Raw genomic sequence first — 14239 nt, 5'->3', positions numbered from 1 at the left:
GCATTCAGATCTGTTATTGGTTTATAAACCTATTGATGTTGTTAAGAATGGCCCCTAAACATTTTGGCCAATCTTCTAATTTTTATAGCAATTTTATAGCCTGTACTGCCAGGTGCCTCATAGTTTCTGTAGATCAAGGCAATTCAGCATGTTTTCTGCCATTTGCCCACTTTGTAGTAATCTTACCAGGCTTAATGACAGAAAGGATTCTGGGTTATACTGTGAAACAGTCCTCCACACAGAGATGGCAGTACCTCACTGCTTTGTGGTGACATGTTTCAAAATAGGCTGATCTGGCCAATGTAACAGAAACAGAACGAAAAAGGTCAGTCCCTCTCGCTCTCTCCCTTTTGCCCTCCTCCACCAGCTGTAAGCTGCTTAAACTGATCCAGTCTTAAACTGATCTTAAGTAACTGTTATTCAGTGTTTCCTCAATGAGCATTCAGTTGCAGTAGTTGGGGATTGTTAGAGGTAACTTTGTGTAGAGGGTTTAGAATATTGTACAAGTGAGAGAGAATAGGTTTAAGTATGACAGCATGGATTCATACCTATAATGAGGAAAATAAAACATAAATAAATAACAGAACTGTAACAAAATTATTTCCCTTGATGGAGTTAAAATCTTGCATACATCCATAGTTAAAATCCATATGGTTGGTCCCACATGCTTTGGTCCCAACATGTAGTCAGATCTTAGGCATGGCCATCGTGTGAGGTCACTAACCCTGGTAGCACTGTGATTCAGAAAGTTTTGTATGAGACCGCATGTGCAAGACAGTATTTCTGGCTATTCTTATGGGCACAAATTTGCTTGCCTACATCATACAGGCAGAATTTGTTTATTAATGCATTTATCATTCTTGTTGAATACAATTTATCATTTGTTTGTATTTTATTTTATTGTTTTTTTTTTAATTGTAATAGGGATATTATACAAAACACAAAGAGATATTCTTGGAATGTTATTATGATAATAGTATGTATACAAGATCTTGTATTACTATCAATCTGAGTTGTCTAGAGAAAGTGGAATGATAGTTCTTATAAAAAATGTCTCACACTTTTCATGCAGGTCTTTTCTTTGCACTTTTTCAGTGTTCCACATCATTTTATCAAGTTTATATAAGAATAATTACATTGAAATCTCTTTTTACACAGTGTCTCTGATACACTGGAGTAATTCCTGACAGATAAAATCCTCTCCTAGAAGACGGTGCCCTACACTTTCTCTTTCACATATGCAATTTTATTCAGATTAAGCAAAGAAGACACTGACGGTCACACACATTTTGCTTCAAAGGGCTGCAGCAGACATATACACTGACAAGGTTTTTTTACAATGTTTGCACTGCAGTGCTCACTGTCACAGTGTAGGTGAGATTTTGTCTGTGTTTTGGTTCTGCATTACTCCAAGCTAACCCTTAGTTAATGCTGCAGAATTTTCTTTCAGTGATGAGTTTTGTCAGTAGATAAACTGTCCATCCTGTTCGCATGCCTTTGTTTGGATTCTTCACTTACTCTGACCTTTATTTTAACAATCATGGTAAAGAAGCTCTTGCATAGTGAAAAATTTCATTAAGCCTTCACTGGTAGTGACTGATACTAGTCACCAATGACCCTGCTTTTCCTTTCCCTGAAATAAACAGTACAGTTTCCTTCAAATACTGATGTTAGAGGAAGAAATCTTGTCAAGAAAAGAAATCGTCATGAATTTGTAGCTACAGGTTGGTTAAATAAGCATATGCCTACATCTGCTTTCCATTTGTAAGTGAATATTTGTCTCCATTTATTTCTAAATCATGAGTAGAAGTCTAAAAAAATTATTGGGGCATTTTGTTTCTAAAAGGAGAATCTTTGTGTGTTCTTGGTTTTCATCTTTAAGACTGTTAAGTGTGTTCTCTGTTGTCTTTCTGCAACTGTGAGGGACAGAAACATCTTTTAAATGAAAGTTAAAACTCTTAACCTGAAGCTTTGAGAAGAGCAAGAAGTACTATCGGATTTTGTGATACCATAGTAAGAGTTGCCAGTAGTAGCAGTAGAAAAGTGAGTAAAGGCTGGTCATGCTGGGCAGTGGCTCATATCCTTTTGAGAATGACAGACACCTGAAGCTGGAAGGGCTACACTATGTTACGGACTTACGCAGATGAGTGATATATTTCTGTTGCTAAGGATTATTTATAATCACAACAAAACTCTGCTTCTGTACTGGTGGTGGTTGGTTTTAAAATTATCCTTCCATTACAGCTTTGAAATTTGCTTGAAAAGACTTGTAAAATTTGTGGGCTTGTGGTGATCACATTCCTTTTCTCTTTTTTCCCTTCTTCTCTTCCAACTCCAAGTAGACTTCTTGCAAATTTAGTTTCTGTCCTGTCAGCAGCAACATCTGCTTTGTGCTCTGCTGACTCTGCAGAAGTCTTTGAGAAGTTCTGATTCAGTAATTGTCTCTACTATTCCCAGTCATGGAAGTGCTCCTACTGTGGAGCTGGTGTAGTGTACATGTCATTTTATTTTTATCTTCATTGAAATGCAGCCAGGAGCAGGCATGAATTCACTAAAATGTCTTGGAAATGGAAATGTCTTTCTGTAAGTGGTTTAGTGCGCCTTTCTGATTGGGAATTGGAGGTGCCCATCTTGCTTTGATGAGCTTTTTAAGCATCTGATTCATTATTGCTGATGCTGTGAATTTCATTTGTACAACATCTATTTCAATGTACAGACTGATAAACAGCATCCTGCTTAACAGTAGGATAGAGATTTCTTTTGAGCATCATGGTTGAATGTTCTTCAGGATTCATTAACTATTGAACAGCACATGCTGGCTAGTGTAGAGAAGGATCTGATGACCTTCTCTAACCATTCAAGTATTGTAGGTAAGTTCTGTCTATCAAAAAACACTACCCCCTAAAATCCCGAACACTGCAAACTTGCTAAGGGTGCACTCAATCCCACTGCCCATGTCACCAACAAAGATGTTGAACAGTGCCAGTCCCAACATGATACAGTCCCAAGCTGTAATAAGTTGCACTGAGCAACCCTAGAGTCACACCATGGAAGATGGGCCTTGAAAATGCTGTAGGGAGTGTTAAAGGTCATCCCCATACAAAGGAAATGCACTGCAATAAGATGCTCTTTCAGCTACCTGCTTTCTTGTGTCTTCCAGAGATGTTTTATGAGCTCTTGGACTAAGCATTCATCCTTTGTTGAGCAGAAATTGATAGTTCCTGTGGTTACATTTAGAGTGACACTGAAAATTTAAAACCAAAATGAAACCATCTCAAACAAACCAACCATAAATAGTTACTGGTTAATAATCCATGTCTGAAAGGCTCTCAGAATCCAGGGATAAATACACCATGCAAAGGCATTTACTCATAGTGTTGTTAAACTTGGTGCAAATGTGGAGGAAAAGTGCTTTGGAGAGTGAAGATCAAGTCTTGTTGGCTGTAGTTTCTCTGGTTGTTGGGAAGTTGATAAGAAAGCTCCTTGACTTAAGTGAAACATTGAACTCTTATAGTAGGGTTGTTTCATCAGTAATTCAAGTACAGTGGCTGTTTAAAATCACATTTGGCATGTGTAAAGCAACACAGTATACTAATCATGCAGGCTCCTCATTAAAGGGTAAAACTCTCAATGTTTTGTATAGGGGACATAGACTAATTAATTATGGAGGTGGACCTAACCCTGATTAACCTTTCTACTAGTGGTTGATTTGGCCCAGAGTACATAAATTTTCTGTGACTTCTTTTATATCTTTGTAAGCCTAACATTCTGCTGAGCACTGTTCCCATGATACAGATTTTATTTATAAACAGGAAATCCTCCACTGAATGCAATGTAAATTTCAAGGGCATGTTCCATTATGAAGAAGAAGTTATGAAAATATCTGTCAGAAAGAATTACAGTTGATCCTGCTGTCGGGCAGAAATATAGACTAGATAGTTTACTGGTGTCTCCTGCAGCAGTATTTTCATAGTTCTGTTACCAGAAATATCAGAATAATGTGAAAAACATAAAATCACATATAACAAGAAAGAGGAAAGGAAATGTTACTAATCTTCTATTCTTGGCTTTGCACAGTGGTTTGCGACATGAGCTTAATCTTCCATGACTGTGTAGAAAGCAGAGTATGCTTACGGATGCTGGTTTTGAAGATGTGAAGGCTCTTGAATCTACAGATATTTCCTTGTTTTTTTCACTGATGTATAAGGATGTTTTTAAGGTCTTTAAACAGCTACTTGTTCCTTTTAAAGTTTACACTTTAAGTCAGATGTGGCATACAGTACACATATGGTCTGAAGTGCATATTTTGACGGATCATCTTAAGAGTGACTTTTAAGAATTAAGTTAATGGGAGAAGCTGTTGGTTGCCATTGCCCTCAGCTCCCACATTCTCTAGATTATAAAACGTTCTACTATTGCTCAGGACAGCAGAGAGAAAGATGAAATGTATAGCTGATAGGGCCAAAAAAAAGGTAGATAGGTAAATAGCTACTGTAATTTCATGGGTATGGTAAAAATTGAAGTGTCAATATTATTCTTAAAAAGTGAACAATGCATCTTTCTCACCTTTCCTCATCAATATGCAGTTGCTAAGATTTTATCGATTGCCTCTTAAATTTATACTCGAATATTTCAGCTCTGATGTTTTGGGAGTTTTAATTTACCTTTCCTCAGGTTTCTTTATTTCTCCAACAAAGGAATTTTCCTTTTACTATAGGCCTTCAGTTCTCTGCAGAAAGAATATTCAGGATGTGGACTTATTACTGTACAATGGCACGTTTAAAGAATAGCATATTGTTTATTTACCTTTTGGACTATTCTCTGTTCCCAAAGGTCCACAACTACAGAAATGTCCTCTACCTGGATTTGAACAAGATATTGCAGTCACTGACTATCAGAATGCACAGTAGTGACTTCCAGGCTTTTTTAATCTAAGAGTATGCTAGTGGGTGAAAGTACTGACTTTAGAAAGGCTGCAGAGGGTTTGAAAGAAAACAGCTATTTTAACGGGAGAAAATGGACCACTCAGTATCCCTTGCTCAAGTTATCTGTGCTGCTTTGAATTGGAGCATAGTAAAATGGAAAAAAATAGTCCCTAAAGGAGCTAACTGCCCCAAATCAGACCCAGACTTCCCTAACCCTGCATGTCTTAACTCCTTTGACAGCTGTCTTCCGCTGGGACGAGGTGAAACTTCTCCAGGCTGCATTTGCTGAGCATTGGTCCCCAGATTTGCAGCTCTTCCTGGGAAGATCTCAGAACAGAACAATTACAAGTCACCTGGACAAAATGTAACTTCACTGTCACTATCCTATCCCTGGTAAGCCGTCTGGGGCCTCCTTGTTACTGATAAAAATAAGCTTAATACAAAGGAAAATCCCTGCAAAAGAAGTTAACTACTATAGAGATTTTATGTGTTTGTGAAATGTTCATATTGCGCTGTGATGAGTATACTATAAAAATGCAGAAAAAGTAAAACAAAGAGAATTAGTACAGGAGAAGAGACATTTTCCAAAGGTGTTCTGTAGTTTACTGTTTGTAGCTATTGCTTGTAGTCTGCCCCTGTGAGGGAGAACTGATTGTGACCAAAGAACTCATTTATGAAAAATGCATAAGTGTTATGACAGAGCTGGTTTTGATTTGACCAGTCAATGAACCTTTGGAAAGCACTGAATGAATATGGCTTTTTGCATGATGGCTCAAAGCCTGGACAGTGTGTGGGTGAGGTAGGCTGCATTCTGTAGACCTGACCTATTTAGCTGTGCATGTTACTGTGAAGTTTCACCTCTAAATCTAATTCCAGTATTACTTCCCTTCCATGAGCATGACTGTGCAACTGTGGATCCTATGCAAAGCCTTACACACGTTTGCCTCTGTGGTCTAGAGGATATTTCATATGCTGGTATTTTCTTTAGGCCCATATTTAATTTTTTTGCAAAAATCAAGGTTTCAATACACTTGTAATATTCTTTTATGTGTAGTACAGATGTGTAATATTATAATATAAACAGAATATAATAATAGTGTAAATGATAATATGAAAGATGAGTTAGTAGTGCCCAGTATAATGTGACTAGTTTTAGTTCATCTTTAAGTGCTCATACATTAGTCTGATAATGATAACTATGATTAAAACTCCCTGCCACTCAAAAGAATATGGAGTCTGTTATTATTCGTGGATCCATTTGATTTCGCACTAAAACCCAGAAACACGTCCTAAAAACAGAGAGTAAAAATTCCCCAAAACCTAGATTATGAAAATACTACATGTTACAGAGAAATGTATCAGTTTATTCAGCTGCTCATTTCTCCACTCCAAAATGTTTAGATTCTAAACTTAAATACAAAAAGAGAAAGTGCTTGTCTGTGCAAGCAGAACTGGATTTTGTTTCTTTGTTGCTGGGGAAACTGTCAGAAGGATATGGGTTTCAATGAAACCCAGTTTTACTTAACTTTTATTATGTTTAGGAATTTGACCCATCCTATTTACATTAGCGTTCATTGGTGCTTTCAGTAGGTGGATTAAACCCAGGCTGCTGTTCCTGACTGAGTGGACATGTCATTTATTTTGCTGGTGCCTTAGTTTTATTATCTGTCAAATGTGTGTGGAAGAGCTCCTGGGGAGTGTTGTAAACCTATTTTTGTAAAACATCAGCTCCTACTTTGCTTAGCACATTGTACTTATTTTTGGGAGTAGGGGTGAGGAGAAGAGTCTAAAAGATGGTTTCTTTATCATCATTTTTCTCCCTGTGGAGTATCACTGAACCTGTCTCTGATTTTGGTAAGAAACAGTTAACAGTCAATTACCCATGGAATATATGAACTATGCGCGTTATTGCAAAGTGTTTATGTAAGGGTAAATAAGTATGCTCTGACCAGCAGTATACAGGATGATGGAAACCATGTGTAGCAAATTTCCTCTTTAAATTCATGTGTTTTTATGGACAATATGTTGTTTTTGTGTGGAGCAGCTTCATGACATTCATTGCATGTTGTAGTAGTTCATGTTACCACTTTGAAATGGAGAAAAGAAATCAATCATCTGTCTCGCAGCAGGATAATTCCTTGCAAGCGATGTCAGGTCAGTTTGATTTAAGTTGATTTGTCATAAATGCAGCTTATGGAAGCTGGAAATGATATCAGAAAATATTTAGGGGCAGTCACATCTGATTCTCTGGGCATCCACTCTCATTTAGGAAGCAAGGCTCAGTCTTGTTTATGATACAGGAAATTAGTGTCCTTCAGAACATTTTTTCAGCTTGGCATTGAAAAGTAGGCAGCAGAGTAGTGCGCTGTCTGCTTATGCTTGTATTCTGGACTTGTGGCCTTCGGGAGGTTCAAGAGAACAAGAAATCATGGAAATTCATAACCTTCTGGAAATTGGAACAGAGAAAAAGTCAGTCTTAAAATGCTGTATGAATGGAGTAATGGCAATGGTTCATGTGCAGGCACAAAATAATACCTCTCACTATGGCAGCAGCAACAGCCACTTGCCTCAGAGAAGGGCAGGTACCTTAGTGTGAGCAGCCTGCAGGCACAGACTGCCAGCTGGGCCACCCCAGTGGATGATGTAGTAGACACAGCTGACAGATGCTTCAGGGAAAAAATACTTTAACTGACTTTAAGCTATCTAGTTCAAATTCCATTTGCAAATTAGAGATAACTGCCCATCAGCTTTGAGACATTTATCTGCTACAGTTTAAGAAAAGTATTTATATATTTTATATATACATAGTTCTTGTATGTTTACATTTGTAGCTGAAGTGTAAAAGCACCAGGAAGTGAATCCAGAAACTTACATTTGCTGGTCTGTTGCTTGTTCAAATGGCCATTGCTTTCTTGTATTATATAATCGTTACTGAAGCAAGAAAAGAGCTAAGTGTAATTGTGACTTTACTGGACAACAGATGTTTCAGAAACAGAAAATGATCCCTAGTTCAACCCCTTAATAAGGGCTGTCAACTGAAAACCACATTAAACCCCTGAAACCTTGGCTAAATCTCTAGAGCCCTGGCATATGACCAAGTTCTAAATTTTTCATTCATGTTTAGATTTCTACTTTACAAGAGTGAATGCCAGCACTCCAGTGGTACTGTGTGAGGGCTGTGTTATGCTTTATGGGTGCAGGCCTCCACTGTGGCCAGTGTAAAGCTATGCTGTCCTCAAGGGAGCTCTAGGAAACATCTAGGAAACATGCCTTGGACACACACTACATTGCTGAGGTTTTCCTAGAACAAAAAGGGCATGTGGGCTTATATCTCCCTTAAGAACTTTCTCTTCTTTAGATGACCATGTGTATTATGCATTATATGTGATTATTATTAGCGCTATGTATTACTGATCTGATGGCATGTGTGCACAAAACTTTACAGAATGTGTAGTGTGTTAGCTTACAGTCTACCTGGGATGAGTAATAGTCAAGTGGGTTAACAATTTATAGGGAGTAGAATTAATCAAGTGCAAAGGGTTGGACAAAATAAAGATCATTTACATTGCTGTTTTGTTATGAGCTAGTATCTCTTTGTTGGTGGCAGTGAGAAGGAAGAAAATACAAAACAGCCTGTTTCACTTTCCATTTTCTCTTTTCCTAAACAGTTTTATCTAGGCAATTTCCCAGTTTGCCTTTTTGGTTCCTTCTTTCTTACCGAAGTGCTAGGAGAAGGTGGTCTTTGGTTAAAAAAAAACATGCTGGGGGTACCTCTACCCTTACACTTTCAGCTTACTTTGCAGTGATGTGAAGTTTTTATATTATTACTGGAATTTTTATGTGCTGCCTTCCATTTCAGTACTGTAGACACTTTCATGTTGCTGTATTATTTCACCTCCCTGAATCACTTTCCCTCTTCCTCTCTCTTCGGTTGTTTTAATGAATGGTTTATAAAAAACTGCATTCAAATTTTTCGATCTGGAATGGATGGTACCCTTTTTAAATAGATAGTGTCTGATGTAAAAGGTTGATCTCCAAGTACCTCGTATCATTCAACATTCTGCCACACAGCAAAGTATTTCCAAACATGTCTCTATATTCCTTCCATATTCTGTTGTGTGTCTCCAAGGTTATGATATGATGAAAACTCTAATGTGATGGAAACTCAGAGAGAGAGAGAAAACGATTTCCTTTCAGAAAGTGAAATTGAGATATGTAAGTAAAAAAATAACTCTGCAGTTGCAGCTAGAGAAGAACTTGATGGCCCATGAAAATGTGGAAATGTTTTTCATGCCACGGTGTTTTTATTTATTACAAAAGAAACAACAACTACAAAGAAGTATTTTGCAGCAGAGTTATCTTTTTGCAATGTTGCTGTTTTAACTTCACCAGAGTTGCTTTGTGCCATGTGACACTTGGCAAAAAGGTACTTCTGTACATTAAATTTGGCATGTATGATTCCTGCTGGCTTTTTCACACTTGGGAAAAGAATCAAAGTTAGGATTATTTTAATGTACAGTTCTGTGTGCTACATCCCAGCTCTATAAAGTCCTTGCCCATTGGAATAAACTGCTGGTCCCTGTGAAGGGTCAGTGTTTTGTGGGGTGATATTTGAAGTGAGCCAGCATACAAAACTAATGGAGTCTGGCCATAGGATTCAACAAGTTCAACACTTCTGCCTGGTATCTCTTGTTCTGTTCCTTTACTGCATCCATGACAGCCTATAAAAAATGGAAGAACACTGAATCAGAGAGTGAGTCTAAATAAATTATCTGAAATGGTGGAGAAAAAAAACCTTGAAAAGGCTGCTGCAGTACATACAACAGAGATGCAAAGTTTCTGCTGCAGCGAAGCCAGAACAGGGGAGTGCTCTGGCTGTCTGGCTTGTATCTGCTTCTAATGGTCTCTCACAGAAGATTCACAGTATAAGAATCTGTAAATAACCATATAGGACATTACCTGCACAGTATGCCTCAAACAGGAGGGCCCTGAATCAGTTCCTTAATCTAAAAGGAAATGTACATAAAGAAGTGTTTCTACTTACAGTCTCAAATTCCCACCCTCTGACTTTATCAAAGTCACTTTGTTCCAATGCTACAGAACACAGAAAAACAAACAAACAAATTAATTTCTTGTGCCAGTTAGCTTTGAGTTCTAATGCACCATTCCTTGTTTAACTTGTATACAAAAGCCTGACAGGAATGTGACTTTATTTTAATTGCTTCTTACCTGTCCAGTCTGTTTTCAGTTCACAAAACTGTAAATTCTGTTTCTAATGTTCTAGTTTGTGCTTTGTGTAACAGCTAACAAACAATAACCTTCATGATTCTGTATCTTTGTATTAATCAGCCACTGTATTTCCGACTTTCTTATAGGAAAGCAAATTACACTGTTGCAGCAACACCACTTGGCAGCAGTAGATATGCTTTCTTTAAATAGTTCTTTCATTGTTTCATCAGACACTAGAACTTGAATTGTATTGATTGGATATATAATTGCCATTAATGTTCCTTTTAGTAATGGATAGTTTTATTTCCTTTTTGGTTTATTTTTGGTCTAGCTGCTAAACATAGTAAGCTAAGTTTTTTGAAAATTGTGTGTCAGGCATGAAGAAGTTGGGTATCAGTAAAAGCGTAGGGTGCTGTGCTTCGATTTTTGTGTAGTTGAGGGCTTGATTAATGTAAGAACTTCATGCTGAATCTGAGGCATTTATGGAGAAGGGCCTATTTGGAAAAGGGAAAAATTAGTAGAACATAGCAATTGTAGCATCAGTGTATGACATTAAGCTGTGCTGTTCAGTTGATACGCTGGAGGGAAGGAATGCCATTCAGAGGACCTTGACATGCTTGTGAGGTGGGCTGATGCCAACCTTACGAAGTTTAACCATGCCAAGTGCAAGGTCCTACACCTGGGTAAGAGCAATCCCAGGCACAGTTGCAGGTTGGGCAGGGAAGAGATTCAAAGCAGCCCTGCGGAGAAGGACTTGGGGGTGTTGGTCAAGGAGGAAATGAACATGAGCCAGCAGTGTGTGCTCGCAGCCCAGAAAGCCAACCATATGCTGGGCTGCATCAAAAGGAACATGACCATCAGGTCAAAGGAGGTGATCCTGCCCCTCTACTCTGCTCTCTGTTCTAAACAATAGCAGCATAGGTAAATGGATATAGTCCAGCAGCAGTTCTTTCTGGTCTCACATCATATCAGATTCAATTATTGATCATCAGAAACACAGGGCCTCTTCTTACTCATTAAGACTTTATTCTTCAAGTGTTTAGATTTTCAGTCATCACAACCCACAAAGTATCAGAGTATTTTCTGTGTTTTCTCAAACAAGATGCAACTGACATTTGATATTAACAGCTTGCAGTGATTTTGCAATAAAGCCTGTTTGCATCCCTGAGATGAGTACTTCTAATAGGGTTTTTGATATCACAATAATTGAAATTTAGAAATGTTAGTGCTTAGGAGGGGAAAAGCTTTTTCAGAAGGGAAGGAATCTGGATTTTAGTTGTTTGAGAAATAAGCTGGTTTGTAACTGCGGAATTTACAGCATAATCTCTTCACGGCGACAGGCTCTTACTCTAGAAGTAAGCCTCTTAGAATTTTTTAGAGTAATAGTGTTTTTAGTCATGTAGCTATTGTATTAGTATATAAATACAAACCAAAGCAGGAATTGAGCATCCTAACTTCGCAAACAACTGATGCAGCTGTCCTTGGTTTGAGCGGAGAGGCTGGGTAATACATTTCCCGAGGCCCCTTCCAGTGTGAGTGATTCTGTGATTCTGTTCCTGAATAATTGTGAAGTGTAAATTGGCCAGCTTTAGAATTCAGTGGCCAGTTGTGCAGGTCCTTCAAATTTATGATGATAATTACATGTGTCTGTTGAGCAAATTATTCCATAGTCCTAAAAAGTTTTAGTGTTTCCACCATGCAAACTTTGGTATAGGAAAGATAAGCATCGGTAAAGCATAACATAATTTTTTATTAAATATGCAAAATCATGGCTAATTATTTTTTTTTTTGCATAATTTTTCCTCTTAAGTCACCAAAGCCATATTTTTTCCTCTAAATTGAATGAAACTGTCATAGAAATTGCTTTCTACCATAGTGCCAGAAAATGAAGGTATCATGAAACAGGATTTTTATCTGGATCTAAGTGCCCTGGCCTTTCATACGTTTCTTCTGAAGTTAGAATTTTACTTTTGACTAGGTAGTCATCCTTTTTACATGCGTCCTTCATTAATGGGTTGGTTAACTTGCACAACAGAGCAGCATATTAAGAATGTGATTCAATAGCATGCACATCAACATATTAGAAATTAATTCCAAACTCTCTGGGCTTAGAAAATTTCATTTATTCAAAACTTTTTTTTTTTTTTTGACATTGCTTGGTGCAGACTGTAACTGACTATTTTTCTCTATGTATTCTATAGAATATATGTAATTTTCACCAGTCATACAGTTCCAGAGCCATCTGTGTTGAAGGCAAATTTAACTGAATTTGAATTACATTTGGAGGTTGTGCTGTTACTTGGGAGTGTATTAAAAATAGTTTTGGTGTGGTTCATTGCATGTCTTCAAACAGTTGTACCACTGACTTTTATCTAAAGAACAGCTTTTTATTGTGTGCATTTTGTTTTGGGTTTTGTTGCTGCTGTTGATTTTTTTTGATTTTGGGGGTTTTTTGGTGCGGTTTTTTTGGTTTTATTTTTTTAATATTTTTTTCTAAATAGAGGAAAACCATTTTCTGAAAGGGCAGAATGTTTCACTCAACTGTGTTGAGGTGCTTACCTCAATTTTCTGCCTTTGACTTGTCAAAATGCAGCCAAAAAAACCCACCTTTTGCTTTAACCATTGTGGTAAATGTAGTTATCTTATGGTAGGCAAGTAGTAAGGGTTTTATTGTCCTAAGATCTTTGCACTTTGGTTTTCTTCAATTTTTTTTGTGATAGTAGTACCTATGGTCTTGCATACTTACCACTGGAGGTTCATCCTATGAAAATTCAGAGCTGCTTCTGAGAAGTCTAATTTAATGCCTCTAGAAGGTGGCTACATTTTATTTTCTCTTTGAATTTGCACCAGAGAATGGAGGTTATTCAGCCACACATGAAAAGATGGTATGAGAAGTTATGACAAGGTCATCATAAACTGACTGATTAATCTGTCATAACACCTCACAGGAGCAGGTTCTTTCTCTGATAATACCTGTTTGTAAAAGTAATACCTAGGTGTGTGATACCTTGGACTATTGTAACTTGGTGGTTTAAACCAGGTATTGTCAAGTGTGGAAATCTGACTTAGAATAATTGACTTAAGAATACATGGGGAGCTGGTAGCAAGGCCAGACTTAGAGCTCGTTTGTTCCTGTCTTCTGCATGTGTGCTGTAATCATTAGGAAATCCTGCTTATCAATTCTGTCTTTTCAGTGTGTATGTTCTTTCCCCATTCACATGTCTTCATCTGAAAGCCTTTTCATTGCTATTCCTAAAATCTTTCTTTACCACTCTTTTCCAGCAGTTCTGTTTTAGAGTTGCTTTCATGATTCTTGTAAATTTTTACATGCCATCACTTCTCATCCTGGTGGAACATGATCTGTTTCTGCTGGGATTTAACCTTAGTAATTACTCTGTTCACACTCTTCCTTTCCCCAGCTACTCCAAGAATAATTAAAATGACAGCACAGCCACAACAGAAAAACACTTTTTTATCAGTACAAGCACTCTCCTTGTCTATTACTAATCCACTTGTAAATTTCAGTTCATATTTATCCTCTGTTAAGTCTTGAAGCTTTTGCCAAGCAGTGGGTCTCATTGAAGCTGATATTGACAATGCCCTGCTGTTACAGTGTTCTAAATTAGATGTGAAAAACAAAATAATAAATTAATAAAGTTTTATGAAAATTGCTGATAAACCAGCATGTCTGGTCTTTGAAGGCCGATTTGATAGGATATTTGGACATATATATCCCAAACATAACTGGCAACAATTATAGGAAAAATGTGGGGAAATCGCAGCCCGTCTTTCTTAATCCAGCATGTTAAAGACAGAGCCCATGTATAAAATTCTGTATCAGCCTGGGGGTCAGAAACTACCATTCTCTCCTGATATGTTTTCTCACACTATGTGACTTCATTACATTCAGAATACAAATATGCTAAATGGAAATATCCATTATGATGACAATATACTGTAACTTCTGTATGGTTCTCCTTGTTTATAAAGAGCAGAACAGCCAAATTTCAGTAATGGGACAAAAATTACAGGAGTTTAAGACTACTCAAAGCTTCAGGGAGCTGATAATGTGATGAGAATATATT

General features: G+C 37.4%; 1 protein-coding gene across 6 annotated transcripts in view; it reads left to right on the top strand.

Moving 5' to 3' along the window:
- LOC130607844 (mitogen-activated protein kinase 10) overlaps window positions 1-14239 on the top strand; it is a 148532-nt gene that overhangs the window by 50664 nt on the left and 83629 nt on the right. For 5 of the 6 annotated variants that reach the window (XM_057425313.1, XM_057425314.1, XM_057425312.1 and 2 more), the window contains one exon: window positions 5166-5318. The exons of the other annotated variant lie outside the window; for it this stretch is intronic. The gene's annotated coding sequence lies outside the window, so the exon portion shown is untranslated. The remainder of the gene's footprint in view (window positions 1-5165; window positions 5319-14239) is intronic. 6 annotated transcript variants of the gene reach the window in all.

This window comes from Pezoporus wallicus, unplaced genomic scaffold, assembly GCF_028554395.1.
Source record: "Pezoporus wallicus isolate ANWC-B61680 ecotype Strahan unplaced genomic scaffold, APGP_CSIRO_Pwel_v1 contig_7853, whole genome shotgun sequence".
Taxonomy (NCBI): domain Eukaryota; kingdom Metazoa; phylum Chordata; class Aves; order Psittaciformes; family Psittacidae; genus Pezoporus; species Pezoporus wallicus.
This window is presented reverse-complemented; position numbering and strand designations above follow the sequence as displayed.